Source organism: Eleutherodactylus coqui, chromosome 2, assembly GCF_035609145.1.
Source record: "Eleutherodactylus coqui strain aEleCoq1 chromosome 2, aEleCoq1.hap1, whole genome shotgun sequence".
NCBI lineage: Eukaryota > Metazoa > Chordata > Amphibia > Anura > Eleutherodactylidae > Eleutherodactylus > Eleutherodactylus coqui.
The window spans coordinates 249,749,879-249,763,683 of NC_089838.1; the positions used below are offsets into that span (position 1 = coordinate 249,749,879).

A 13,805-nucleotide genomic window follows, 5' to 3' on the forward strand; every position below is an offset into this window, starting at 1 on the left:
TCCAGGGCACTGCAATGGGATACATTTATGTACAGCCGGTGGGTTCCAGGGAGCCACCCATGCTGTGGGTGCACACGGATTTCCCATTGCTGAGTTGTACCTGCCTGTGACTATTTATAAAAAACCACGATCTGACTGGGGCATGCAAACACCTTGACAGAATGAATAGTGTGTGGCACATAGGTTCCCCATTGCTATGCCCACGTGTGCAGCTCCTGATGGCGGTGGCACAGGATTATATTTCTCATTGCTTCTGTACAGCATTGTGGGCTATAGCCCCCCGCCCCTTTTAAAGAGGGTCGCTGCCTAGCCGTGCCAACCCTCTGCAGTGTGTGCCTGCGGTACCTCCTCATGGCAGACGCACTTATAAATAGACATGAGGGTGGTGTGGCTATGAGGCCAGCGTGTGGCATGAGGGCAGCTGAAGGCTGCGCAGGGACAGTTTGGTGTGCGCTGCGGACACTGGGTCGTGCGGGGGGGGGGGGGGGCAGCATGTAACCCAGGAGAAGTGACAGCGGAGTGTCATGCAGGCAGTGATTGTGCTTTGTTGGAGGTAGTGTGGTGCTTAGCTAAGGTATGCATTGCTAATGAGGGCTTTTCAGAAGTAAAAGTTGTTGGGAGGGGGGGGGCACTCTTGCCGCTATTGTGGCTTAATAGTGGGACCTGGGAACTTGAGATGTAGCCCAACATGTAGCCCCTCGCCTGCCCTATCCGTTGCTGTGTCGTTCCCATCACTTTCTTGAATTGCCCCGATTTTCACAAATGGAAACCTTAGCGAGCATCGGCGATATACAAAAATGCTCGGGTCGCCCATTGACTTCAATGGGGTTCGTTACTCAAAACGAACCCTCGAGCATCGCGAAAATTTTGTCCCGAGTAACGAGCACCCGAGCATTTTGGTGCTCGCTCATCTCTAGTCATATCTGATACTAAATGAAACTAAACTGCTCTCTGTGGCCCAAGACAGCAACTCTGGGTATGGTCGGAAAAAAAACCTTGAAATAACTGTAGAGCATAGTACTGTAAAGCATAGCATTTCCGAAATTACTCAATTATGCAAGCTACAAAGTGTTAATAAAGGAGGTATCGGTATTATGGATAATTCAAGAAAAATGCATAGATTAATGACCCTGTGTTAAATTGGTCAAACTGATAGCTAATGAGTGACTTCAATTTACCAACTTGTCCATGCCTAAACCTATTTATCTAGATAGAAAGAGCTTACCCTTGAAATACATCCTCAAAAGCAATCATATCCAACTCTAAGACTACAAAAATGTTTGCAATAACATTCAGATGATAAGACAGAAAAATATGCTGATGAAAATACAGATGAGGTAGATATAGACAATGTAAGACCTCTGTGCACGGATGGAGTAGACAGAGACAGTGTAAGAACTCTGTGCACAAATAGGGGAAGACATAGACAGTATAAGACCTCTGTGCATGGATGGAGTAGACAGAGACAGTATAAGACCTCTGTTCACAGATGAGGTAGAAATAGACAGTGTAAGACCTCTGTGCATGGATGGGGTAGACATAGACAGTATAAGACCTCTGTGCACAGATAGGGGAAGACATAGACAGTATTAGACCTCTGTGCACAGATGAGGTAGACATAGACAGTGTAAGACCTCTGTGCACAGATGAGGTAGACATAGACAGTATAAGACCTCTGTGCACGGATAAGGTAGAAATAGACAGTGTAAGACCTCTGTGCATGGATGTAGTAGACATAGACAGTATAAGACCTCTGTGCACAGATGAGGTAGACATAGACAGTGTAAGACCTCTGTGCACGGATGGGGTAGACATAGACAGTGTAAGACCTTTGTGCACGGATGTAGTAGACATAGACAGTATAAGACCTCTGTGCACAGATGAAGTAGACATAGACAGTATAAGACCTCTGTGCACAGATGAGGTAGACATAGACAGTATAAGACCTCTGTGCACAGATGAGGTAGACATAGACAGTATAAGACCTTTATGCACGGATGTAGTAGACATAGACAGTATAAGACCTCTGTGCACAGATGAGGTAGACATAGACAGTATAAGACCTCTGTGCACGGATGGGGTAGACATAGACAGTATAAGACCTCTGTGCACGGATGGAGTAGACATAGACAGTATAAGACCTCTGTGCACAGATGAGGTAGACATAGACAGTATAAGACCTCTGTGCACAGATGAGGTAGACATAGACAGTATAAGACCTCTGTGCACGGATGGGGTAGACATAGACAGTATAAGACCTCTGTGCACGGATGTAGTAGACATAGACAGTATAAGACCTCTGTGCACAGATGAAGTAGACATAGACAATATAAGACCTCTGTGCACAGATGAGGTAGACATAGACAGTGTAAGACCTCTGTGCACGGATGGGGTAGACATAGACAGTATAAGACCTCTGTGCATGGATGGGGTAGACATAGACAGTATAAGACCTTTGTGCACAGATGAGGTAGACATAGACAGTATAAGACCTCTGTGCACGGATGGGGTAGACATAGACAGTGTAAGACCTTTGTGCACGGATGTAGTAGACATAGACAGTATAAGACCTCTGTGCACAGATGAGGTAGACATAGACAGTATAAGGCCTCTGCGCATGGATGGGGCAGACATAGACAGTATAAGACCTCTGTGCACGGATGGGGCAGACATAGACAGTATAAGACCTCTGCACAGATGAGGTAGACATAGACAGTATAAGACCTTTGTGCACGGATGAAGTAGACATAGACAGTATAAGGCCTCTGCGCATGGATGGAGTAGACATAGACAGTATAAGACCTCTGTGCACGGATGGGGCAGACATAGACAGTTTAAGACCTCTGCGCACGGATGGGGCAGACATAGACAATATAATACCTCTGTGCATGGATGAGGTAGACATAGACAGTATAAGACCTCTCCTTCCTCAAAAGTGCGCTAATTTCTATTTCTTTTTAAGAATGTAATTGACCTTTTTGCCTACAGGCCCCCATGGGCAGCTATATAGGCTATATGTATGATAGGTCAATTAAGGATTTTTGTGTATAGAGAGAGACCTGTTAATGAAGATAATCTAGGCGGGAAGTCTATCAAGGTCTTTCCCATGTGACTCTGAGCCCGATTCCAAGCAGACTCTCAAGTTGTGTTTTTCCTGCCATTTCAGAATAAAACCTACACTCCTGCAGTGTTCAGCTTGTCCTGAGCTCATGCCGTGTTTGGACTGCATGACACAGGTGACAGGTTTGATTTAAAAATCCCCCTGATTCCCTTGCAATCTTATGAACAGATAAAGACTGGGACAACTTGCAGTTTATAGCTAATTGACTGCAGATGTTAATAAATAAAATATGTCAAAAGTATAAAAAAGCTGCAATATCAAATAGTATTTTACATTTCTGTAGCTCATACCTACAACCAAAAATACTCCTCCGTCTTAAGTGTGGTCTAGCTATATATATTTTTTTCACCAGTTATCATTGAAATACTGCCGGTAACCCACAAACCACTCCGTATTCTAGCATATTTGCATTTCAGAAGTCATCTATGGAAATATTGGCCTATATTGTATGTGATAACCCACATGGGAATTCAGCAATCCAACCGACATCCAAATATAACTCTGCTTCCCTGTCGCTACTGGGAAAATATACACTAAGGCAGTTCTTTGGCAAATGACTCTTTATTCTTAGATCTCTGCATCAGCAGGTTTAAGGAATTAAGCAGAGTGCCAAATGTGCACTATTGGGATGGAGTATATTTAATGGCATGACACAGCTCACTTATTTACCTGAGAGATGCAGAATTGGAATCTAACGTTCACCCGAGCCTCTCTATAATATGATATCAGTTCCACATTAACTCACAGCAAATCGGACCAGATATTGCAAAACTATTTTTAAACATCGTCTTCATAAATTATATATATGCAGAATTTCTAGGAAGTGCGATGGGGTACATTGAAACAAATGTCACACTTCTGCCACATTCAAAGGTTTATGCATTAATAATATGTATTATGGGTGCATATCTTCACTCACATTGTTTTTTATACGACTTATATAAATGTCACAACATGATTGGAAAACAAACGTAGTGACATTTACTTTAATGTTGTCTGAATACTAGGTGCTTTATTGTGTTGTATCACCTGCTGTATGTGCCGCTGATTGTATTTCAGAGGATATTATTTAGCTTGCTTCAGAACATTGTGCCGTAAAGTTGACAGTATTTACAGAGGAGCAAGATAGAGTTATTTGTGCTTGCCTCAAATCATGGAGATATGGTCATTATTATTATGTCATCATTATGAATACAGACAAAAAATACCCATTACTCACCTCTTCGATCCGAGCTCAACCAGCACCCATTCTCTTAGCCGCCCAGCAGTCTTTATTTACATGTTGCCAATGGAGTAATACCAGCAGATGACCTGGTAACTTTCCTCTGAACTTGCTCAAGTTTGTCAATGTTTTTTTTTCAAATTTGGGTGCCCAGAACTGGACACAGTATTCCAAACGCCTGGATTAAATTATTACTTTTTTTCTTGGAGACAGGGTGGCAAAAAAGCGTAATTCTGATGTTATGTAATTTTTTTTTCTAATGACATTCACTGTGCGGGGTAAATACTGTGTTACATTGAGAGATCAAATTTTTATGGATGCAGAGACACCAAAAGTGTTTTTTTTTTTCATCAATGAACTCTGGACTCCCCGCGGGGATGAAAGAATCCCCTGCCACAGTTGTGGCAGGAGAGTGCGATCTACTCCCTTTGTTTTCAATGGGGCCGGTGCTGCTGTCGCCGGCCCCATTGACAACAAGGTGAAACCCCTGTCACAGCCGCAGCTGGGGATATCAATTGCAGTATTTATGCGCGATTTTTTAGCTTCGGCCACGTGTTTTTTTACACATGCGATGTGCAATGTTTTTCGCGTGCCTATTAGAGATGAGCGAGCATACTCGATAAGGCAAACTACTTGAGCTGGTAGTGCCTTATTCGAGTACCTGCCCACTCGTCTCTAAAGATTCGGCTGCCAGCACGGGTGACAGGTGAGTTGCGGCGGTGAGCAGGGGGTGGGCCAGGGGGGGAGAGAGGGAGAGAGAGATCTCCCCTCTGTTCCTCCCCGCTCTCCCCCGCCGTTCCCCGCCCGCTGCCGGCACCCAAATCTTTAGAGATGAGTGGGCAGGTACTCGAATAAGGCACTACTCGCTCGAGTAGTTTGCCTTATCGAGTATTCTCGCTCATCTCTAGTACCTATACAGGCGTAAAAAAAAAATCGCTCATCTTCAATTTTAAAAAATTAATCAAAATTAGAGAAGAGCGAGCACCCAAATGCACCCATCGCTATTCGAGCTTTTCGTAAAATTCAAGAGCTCTACTCAAGTAACAAACTCCATTGACTACAATGGGAGACTCGAGGATTTTTGTATGTGGGCTGCCGGGTCCCGAGCTTTTGGGGGGGGGGGGGTCTCTCTCTCTCCCCCCTCCCTGCCAGCCAAAAAATTTGCCGTTGGCGTACATGCTGCGCCGCGGTGTGGGGGGCCTAAAACAGGCATGTCACAGTGGGGAGGAGCCAAAAACTGGGGCAGGGTCGAACACAGCGTGATGCTCGTTCGAGTAACGAGTACCATCGAGTACGCTAATACTTGAACGAGCATCAAGCTCAGCAGAGTACGTTCGCTCAACTCTAATCAAAATGTTTTATGCCCCCAAAAATGGGATAAATGAAGACTAGAGCTCATCCTGCAAAAAAAAAAACAAAAAAAAAAAAAACAAGCCCTCATTGAGCTCTGTCGATGGAAAAATAATGCCGAACACCGTAAAAAATAAATCCAAAAAACTATTTCCAAATCCTCCTAAAAAATTTATAAAAGTAATACAATACATTATATGTACCCCAAAATGATGCTATTAAAATATACAACTTGTCCTGCAAAAAACAAGCCCTCATATGGCTATGTTGATGATAAAATTAAAAAGTTATAGCTCTTGGAGTGCAACAATGAAAAAAAACTGAAAAATTGGTTGGTCATTAGGACATAAAATTGGCCTGTCACCAAGGGGTTAAGATGCTATAAATATTAAAATGCACATTGCACAGCTAAAACCATAAGTGATCAAAGGGAAGACTAAATAAAGCATTAATGTGGAGGATCAGTTTCCCCATAATTCTCTTTTTACATGAGTTCTAAATTAAATCCTGCTAAAACAGTATGCGTCCCGTGTTCACAAATGATCATGTAAATAATCACGAGTAAAAATGTCTAATAAAATGCAGATGGGGACTATTTGTCTGGTATACTGAATTTACTGTATTTGTTGGCAACAGTATATGGCACGTCCTAGTTACAAGGGAAATAGGCTTTGGCAGGGTTGTTTCGGTGCTAATCACTGCTATATGAAATCAGTTTCATATACTGAACCTCTCACTGATTTGGTTTCCCATGCTTTATAAATAGGCTTTCAAATAACAATATATTACAACAGATACAATGTTTTTCTAAGCCCAATCGCCTAGACTTTGATGGATGGAGGGATGGATGGAGGGATGGAGGGATGGAGGGATGGATGGATGGATAGATAGATAGATAGATAGATATGAGACAGATAGATGGATATGAGATAGATAGATAGATATGAGATGTATAGATAGATATGAAAGAGAGAGAGAGAGGTATGAGAGATAGATAGATATGAGATAGATAGATTGATATTAGATAGATAGATAGATAGATAGATAGATAGATAGATAGATAGATAGATAGATAGAAAGATAGATATGAGAGAGATGAGAGATAGATAGAAAGATAGATAGATAGACATGAGACATATAGATAGATATGAGAGATAGGTAGATAGACATGAGACATATAGATAGATATGAGAGATAGATAGATAGCTAGCTAGATAGATAGATAGATAGATAAACATGAGACATATAGATAGATATGAGAGATAGGTAGATAGACATGAGACATATAGATAGATATGAGAGATAGGTAGATAGACATGAGACATATAGATAGATAGATAGATAGATAGATAGATAGATAGATAGGTAGACATGAGACATATAGATAGATAGATAGATAGATAGATAGATAGATAGATAGATAGATAGATAGATATGAGAGAGAGAGAGAAATAGATATGAGAGAGAGATAGATATGAGAGAGATGGGATAGATAGATAGATATGAGAGAGGGATTAGATAGATATGAGAGAGATGAGATAGATAGATAGATAGATAGATAGATAGATAGATAGATAGATATGAGATAGATAGACATGAGAGAGAGAGATTAGATAGATATATATGAGACAGATAGATAGATATGAGAAATAGAGAGAGAGAGATTAGATAGATAGATAGATAGATAGATAGAAAGATAGATATGAGAGAGATGAGAGATAGATAGAAAGATAGATAGATAGACATGAGACATATAGATAGATATGAGAGATAGGTAGATAGACATGAGACATATAGATAGATATGAGAGATAGATAGATAGCTAGATAGCTAGCTAGATAGATAGATAGATAGATAGATAGATAGATAGATAGATAGATAGACAGACATGAGACATATAGATAGATATGAGAGATAGGTAGATAGACATGAGACATATAGATAGATATGAGAGATAGGTAGATAGACATGAGGCATATAGATAGATAGATAGATAGATAGATAGATAGATAGATAGGTAGACATGAGACATATAGATAGATAGATAGATAGATAGATAGATATGAGAGAGAGAGAGAGAAATAGATATGAGAGAGAGATAGATATGAGAGAGATGGGATAGATAGATAGATATGAGAGAGGGATTAGATAGATATGAGAGAGATGAGATAGATAGATAGATAGATAGATAGATAGATATGGGACAGATAGACATGAGAGAGAGAGATTAGATAGATATATATGAGACAGATAGATAGATATGAGAAATAGAGAGAGAGAGATTAGATAGATAGATAGATATGATATAGATAGATAGATAGATAGATATGATGCAGATGATAGTTAGATATTAGATAGATAGATATACTTAGAATGGTAGAAGGAGCATCATATTATTGGAAGTAGTACTGGTGCCCAGGGCCTTGTAGCTTTTTTTGTGACAATAAGACCTCCTGCACACGGGCGGGTCGGACCCTGCATGCGGGATTCCCGCAGCGGAGTTTGACTTGGTGCCCAGTCAATGACCTCAGCTTACCTGTCTGGCGGCTTCTGCACACGCTGCAGATGTGCCCGCTGGTGCTCTGTCACGCATGCGCAGTAGCCATCGGCGCTGAGGGGTGCCGCGTTTCCTGCAGTGAAGTCAATGGAAGCCTGCCGTGCATAACCTGCACAAAATCACATCAGGCTGCGATTTATTCTCCGCGAGTGGAAAATCGCAATCGATTTCCGCTCGTGGAGATGAAATGGTATTTTGCCATTGAAAATTATGGGCTGTATTTGCTGCGGACTCCGCAATGCATATACACCCGTGTGCAGGAGGCCTAACATTCATATTGTCAAAGTGTTTATTATTATTGAATTTTAACTCCATATTTTTTCTATTTTAAGGTGAGAATTGCGCACATTACGTAGCTACATAGTTAGTATTTGTTTAAAAAATACATCAAATGTAACCTCCTTGTGATGACCACACAAAGTTGTATTGCAAGGGGTCTTCTTGGGGCTGGTAATCTCAAAGGATATAGCCAGTATGCATAATATATGGTGGAACGAAAAATTGTCACAGGAAATGTGGTCTGGATGAGGGGGTAGGGGGTTTTCTTAAAAATGTGGTCTTTTGGAGAAGTTTCACTGTATGTTCATCAAGTTCAACCAAAAAATAGGCGAGGATGTGAATAAAGGGCAAAGTCAGGGATGAACTTTAGAACTTTTCTCTATTTATCCAGAGGATATAACCAGCCCTAAGGTATGAACCAATCTGACATAAATACACAAAATTCTTCCCCTGATCAAACTGGATTAACATTCAAAACAAGAATTCTATACAATTCCATAAGTGCCCGTGCTATTTGGTTCTCACAAATAATTTAAACCTTTTTTATCACCTATTAGGCCATATTCACATAGCCGAGAGTGAGTTTTACCCAAGATTCTTTGGCACAACTCTCATTGGACTGCACAGGGACACCCCATGTGTGTGTTGTTAGATGGGCCGGACACTACACATTACATGTCCTAACTAGAGATGAACAAGCACCCAAATGCTCGAGTCCACGTTATTCGAGTCGAGCTTTTCATAAAATTCGAGAGCTCTACTCGAGTAACGAACCCCATTGGCTACAATGGGAGACTCGAGCATTTTTTTATGTGGAACGCCGGGTACCGAGCTTTTTTTTTTTTTCTTGGTTCGTCTCTCTCTCTCTCCCTCCCTGCCCAAAAATTTGCCATTGGGGCCAAAAAAGGCACGTCACAGAGGGGAGAAGCCAAAAACTGGGGCGAGGTTGAACACGGCGTGATGCTTGTTCGAGTAATAAGCACCATTGAGTACACTAATACTTGAACGAGCATCAAGCTCGACAGAGTACGTTCTCTCAACTCTAGTCCTAACCATGTCTGATTAATTGGACCAAAATAGGACATGCAGAAACTTTTTCGAGCTTGGTCCAAGTAAAAAATCATTTCTGTGAGTTCTATCCATCTCAGACATAAACAGAAATCACACATGAATCTTGCCCGTTTGAATACAGCCTTACTGAGTGACCAACTACAAATGTGGTTAGAGAGGGCTTGCTCTCCTGTCTTTTAAGGGGATTTTTCTATGGAGCAGCTTTTCACTATATGGAATAGTTTTGTATGGGCTATTTATATATTTATTATATTCCAGTCACTTATGAAAACTATCCCCCCTTAGATGTCTCTTCTCAAGACTGCTTAAGTTTAATTCTTGTAATCTTTTCTAATAACGAAGATATCCATGCCCCTGATGTAGGTTTTCCTCCTTAAAGAGGTTTTCCTCCAAAAATGTAAAAAAAAACTATATTGTAAAAATGTCTTATTTACTGTACTGTTGGTATTTTTCTCGTTTCTCGGGCCATTTTTGAAAATATCAGGAAGTAGAAATGATGGATGTGACTTTTGCATTAGTTTCTCAGAAACTAATAGAAAACTATCTTTTTGACAGCGCGTTCAAATAATAACAAAGTGACAAGTTGCTGAAATGCTAATTCAAAGATGACAACCAACATGGCTGTTCTTCGTGTTATCACTTTTTCAAAAATTGGCCAATTGTGGGTGAAAATTATCCTCATTATCCCTAACGAAATCATTACATTGTGAACCCTACATCTAACAATTTTGACAAATCTTTAGCCACTACCAGATGTAGGTGAACCAATTTGAGAATCTCAAGGTTTACTTCATTGATTTGTCTCCAAAGTTGTGTACTACATTCGGCAGCCATAGTGATAGTAGATTTGATTTGCGAATTTAAGAGATGACTTTGCTTCTAATTGAAATGTTTAATACGATAACCGTGGGACTACAAGAAGCAAGTGACAATTATAATCTGCGCTGCCTACAATGTTAGATGCAACCTGGGCTTTGTGGTGCCAGAGACCATTTCTACCTAACGATCCAATGTAATCTCATGATGAAAGCAATGATAATTACTCCATCCTTCTAAATCTGTTATCCTCCATTATGGCTCCTAGGAGTATCACAGGAGATGGCTGAAAGTGCACAATTTCCCCCTTACTAATTGCAATGTGGCATGCGGTCTTCACCAGAGCAGTTCGCATTGCCAGGGGATATAATGTATGTATGTGCCTATGTGCATGTATTACTACACTGCATTCTTTTCTGATTGATTGGACTTCTTCTCTTTCCAATTTTTTTGCTGTCATGTTAATTGTACAGCAGAGGAACATCCAGACATTATTACCTCATTATCCCATACTTGGCAAAACGCACGACCTAAACAACTTCGACATGAACTTCTCATGCAAACTTTTCCTGTAGCAATTCCCAGAGTCGCCTGCTTTCTGCACTTGTGTGTGTTCTGAAAAATCATGCGAGCATGCAGTTTCCCTGAGATTTTATAACAGCATTTAATCATTGCTAATGGCTTTGAACAGTGTTATACAATCAGAGCCTCAGAACATTCTGTATAAATTAAATGGAAATAGGGTAATTAATCTGTTATTGGCACCAGCAAACGCTTGCCGGAATAAGTTGGCTTATTTGATGAAGTTGGACAACTAAAAATGGCTATTCTGGTGCTCACTGGGATATTTATTTCGTACTTTCGAAGCTTTTAAATTCAGTTTCAAAACATTTAATAATCAATAAATGGGATTCTACTAAAGTGATTTCAAAATATGTTTTATGTATTTATTTTATATTTATTTTATTTTTTTAACAATTTCATATTTAACATGGATCAGGTTTTTTAACCCCTTCACGCTCCAGGGCGTAAGTTTAAGTTCTGGCAAGGGGGTTATTTGCCGCAACAGGGCGTATACTTACATCATGGGGATAACGCGAGATCATAAGCAATCTCACGCTATCCGGCAGCGGGAGCCAGCTGTCAGTGATAGTCGGCCTGCCACTACAACAGCGGGCATGCATCCGAGATGCGCCCCCCCCCCCACTGTTATCCCCATTCCCTGCCGTGATCTATGTAGATTGTGGCATGGAAAGGATTCACAGAGGGAGCACGCTCCCTCTGTGACGTTATCGGGCTCTCACGATATGATCGCAGAGAGCCTGGCTGGTTGCCATGGCAACAGGATGCCAGATACTGGAGTCCTGTTTTGCAAGTGCCTGTGATAGCTGTAATAAGCGATAATGCATTGCAGGAGAGAAGTCCTGCAATGCCTTATCACAGCGATCATCGGTGCTATGGTGAAAGTTCCCCAGAGGGACACAGATGGTGTAAAAAGAAGATCAAAACAGTGTACAAAAACTAAAAATGTTTTAAAAAAATGTAAGAAAAACCGTTTTAGGTGCTTTTTCTCATATTAGCATAAAAAAAGGTGAGAAAAAAATTTAAATCCCACATATTTGGTATCGTCGTGTCCATAACGACACGTACAATAAGTTGCACATGCTTTTTATTCACGACAAAAAGTATTTTAAAAAATGCTAAAAAACTGAGGCAAGACGCTAATTTTTAGCACTTTGCCTCCCAAAAAACGCAATAAAAGTGATAAAAAAAAGCCATATGTGCCCCAAAATCGTGCAAATAAAAACTACAGCTCGTCTCGCAAAAAATCATAGAGCTCCGTACATAGAAAAATAAAAAAAGTTATAGGACCTTGAATGCAGGGAGTTGGAAAAAAAATATTTTCAAAAAAAGGTTTTCATTGCAGAAAAGTGGAAAAACCTTAAAAAATATAAGAATTTTGGTATTGTTGTAATCGTACTGACCCACAGAAAAAATATATGCTGTCATTTATGCTGCATGATTAACGCTAAATAAAAAGCAAATAAAAATCTATGGCAGAATTGATGTCTTTTTTCCTCCCTGTTATCATAAAAAAAAAATTATAAAAGTTTTACGATATAGTCTATGTACCCAAAAATGGCACCATCAAAAACTACAGTTCGCCACGCAAAAAACAAGTTGTTATACGGCCGCGTCGACAGAAAAGTAAAAAAGGTATGGCTTTTGAAAATTGGAGATGAAAATCTGCCAAAAATCATTGTGTCCTTAAGCCCAAAATAGGCCATGTCCTTAAGGGGTTAAACATTGTTTTATGTCCACGTGCTGTGTTGGATATTGCAAATTAGCTCCTTTCAGTTGAAAGAAACTGACTTGTAATACCAGAAACAGCCCATAGCCAAGAGTGGCACTGTTCTTGGACAAAAACTACAACTTTTTTATATTAGACAACCCTTTTAAATATTTCCTAGCAGGTAAAAAAATCTACAGAGGCTCATATTGGAGCCTCTCACACAGACTCAGACAACCACTCGATCAAAGCCCCGCGATTTTTGAGCGGAGTCTGTTCTATTTTGGGGTGTTTAGCGCTCCTCATTAATGATGAGGAGTGCCAGAGGCTGGTGTCATCCACAGTGTCGCTGCGACCGAAAACGAGAGTAAAACATTTTGGCGCGTTCATATGTGAGGGAGGCCTTATAGTCATGGATGTTTTTCTAGTTTTCTACTGCTGCAGTGTAAATAACTGATGTTTTAATTCTGGCTATAGTGACTACATTTTTATTCTAGATTTTCGGTCAATGTTTACATCATACTGCCTTCTTGTTTTAGTAGTTTAGACCCTTTCCTTGTTGTTTATTGCCCTCTTTACATCCTTATTGAGCCACATTGGTTTTTCCTTATTCCTAGCCCTTTTATTTCGGTAAGGTAGGAACTGAACTGCTCACAGTGAGAATTTAAGATTAGGGATGAGCGAGTATACTCGCTAAGGCACTACTCGTTCGAGTAATGTGCCTTAGCCGAGTATCTCACGGTTCGTCCCTAAAGATTCGGGGGCCGCCGCGGGACGGGGAGCTGCAGGGGAGAGCAGGGAGGAACGGAGGGGAGATCTCTCTCTCCCGCCCGCTCTCCACTGCTCCCCGCAACTCACCTGTCAGCTGTGGCGGCCCCCGAATCTTTAGGGACGAGCAGGGAGATACTCGGCTAAGGCACATTACTCGAACGAGTAGTGCCTTAGCGAGTATACTCGCTCATCCCTATTTAAGATGTTTTTAAATTTCCCATCTATACTCTTAGTTCTAAGAACATTGTCCCAGTTAATAAGGTTAAGGCCATCTCTTCCTTCCTAAAGGTTGATACTTTTGTAGCTCCCCGATAAAACTCCCTATTGA

At 40.7% G+C, this 13,805-nt stretch overlaps 1 protein-coding gene across 1 annotated transcript in view; it reads left to right on the forward strand.

Annotated features, from left to right (window-relative positions):
- NTRK3 (neurotrophic receptor tyrosine kinase 3) overlaps positions 1–13,805 on the forward strand; it is a 650,206-nt gene that overhangs the window by 163,981 nt on the left and 472,420 nt on the right. The window lies entirely within an intron of this gene.